Genomic DNA, 1,750 nt, shown 5'->3' with positions numbered 1-1,750 from the left:
TCTCTCTCTCTCTCTCTCTCTTCTTCTTGTGTCTTTCCTCAGCACACAAATGAAAAAGGTCATGCTGACAGTATTTAAACACAATCATGGTGCTTACCAGTTCTTTAGGGATGCTTTACAGTAAGTCCCATCGTTCTGGACTCGTACACATTCAACACTTGTATGAAATTCCTGTTCCTCCTCTGAATACAGATTTATGTACAGGCCTCTATAATCGACAAAACACTGAATGATAGCAGTTGCCATAGCAACACGTGTCTGCTATGCTTATTCGGTGTTAAAGTATGACTTCACCAATGGCCGTCCTCTTTCAGGTTTGAGATTGACGAAACGTCACCCAGTATGTCCGGTTGCTGTGGAGAAGACTGCTCCTATGAGATTCTGAGCCGGAGAACAAAGTACGGCGAGGCCTCGGGACATGCGCATGGGGGCGGCCACTGTGGAGGCTGCTGCCATTAAGAGCGAGCCTTCCTCTGTTGTTTCAGAGCTTCCTCATCCTCATTCCCTACCCTGCTCCATCACCCACGACCCCCTCTTAGAAAGCCCTTAAAACAGTCTCTCCTGCCCATAATCAACAATGAAACCCCCTCTATGCTTGCTCTTGGTTTTTAAACTCAAAAAGCTCATTCACCATTTCACATAGTAAGTGACGTATTTAGTCTCATAAAGGTTTGAATGACAGAAATGGCAGTAAAGACCACTGTGAGCCACTTTCTCACCTCAGGTATCAGCATGGTGAGGCTCAACTCTGTCTTTGCATTTTGTCTAGATGCAAAAAGAGCCTGCGTTTTTTTTTTCCTCCTCCAGAAATTGTCTGTCACCCATCAGCTGTTTTATTACCATAGTGAGCGAATGCAGGTGTTGGTGACAGTGGTTGTTACAGCCATTCCACTCTATACCACTTTTCAGGGTAAATGTATTTTAACTAAAAGCTGTCGTTTGCTTATCACTTAAAGAAACAGAATATGACGATCTGTACTGTTTATAATTAGTAATCACTGAACCTAGACTGTCTCAGGTCATTCAACTTGTAACAAAATGTTTTATAACAGCTGTATTGGGGAACTGGTGGATTGGAATTATGTTGATGTTTGATTTGATACAGGGGTTGGCATGTTAGTTATGGTGGACCCTTAGTATAGAAATATACTTAAATTTTTTTTTTATCATAACATTCTTTTATCATGTCATTACTGTATATTTCCATTTTTTCTTCTTTGTATATAATCCGTTTGCCATGTACATTTTATTTGCCTTCAAAGACATTGGGAAAATTATATACAAAACTTAAAAAGGTTTGAGAGATGTGTTGCTGTCTTGTACTCTCTTGTTGAACTGAAACGAAAGGTCATTCCAGCTTTGTGTTTGATTTGTATGCAACAAATAAAGGAATCTTGTTTGACTTAATGAAGTTCAGTGGAGTTTTAACATTGTTTCAAATTAATCTTTAATAAAAAATTCTTAGCAGTTTAACTTTTCCAACAACTGGTAGATAAAAAGCACACAAAAAAGTCAAATCGCCCACCCTCAGTCTTTTTAAGAAAGGCTTCTTTGTTTGAGTCCTTTGAACTACACACTGAAGTGACAGAAGTGAAACATCAGTATTACGAGGATGCCTTTTATTTTAAGCAGTAGTTAGATTTAAGGGATATCAGCTGCACTATTTCTCATTTTACAAAACCTAAAATACATTTTTTATTTATTTTTTGAAATATATACTACAATTATGAAGTAAGGTTGGTAAGAATTT

The 1,750-nt window shown here is 38.2% G+C and overlaps 1 long non-coding RNA gene across 1 annotated transcript; it reads left to right on the top strand.

The window, feature by feature from the left end:
- The first annotated feature begins 39 nt into the window (after positions 1–39).
- On the top strand, positions 40–1,176 carry LOC107579615 (uncharacterized). The gene is made up of 2 exons (XR_001608504.1): positions 40–120; positions 315–1,176. It is a non-coding gene; the product is annotated as an uncharacterized lncRNA (long non-coding RNA).
- The last annotated feature ends 574 nt before the right edge of the window (positions 1,177–1,750 follow it).

This window comes from Sinocyclocheilus grahami, unplaced genomic scaffold (assembly GCF_001515645.1).
Source record: "Sinocyclocheilus grahami isolate Dianchi unplaced genomic scaffold, SAMN03320097.WGS_v1.1 scaffold18587.1, whole genome shotgun sequence".
Lineage (NCBI taxonomy): Eukaryota > Metazoa > Chordata > Actinopteri > Cypriniformes > Cyprinidae > Sinocyclocheilus > Sinocyclocheilus grahami.
This window is presented reverse-complemented; position numbering and strand designations above follow the sequence as displayed.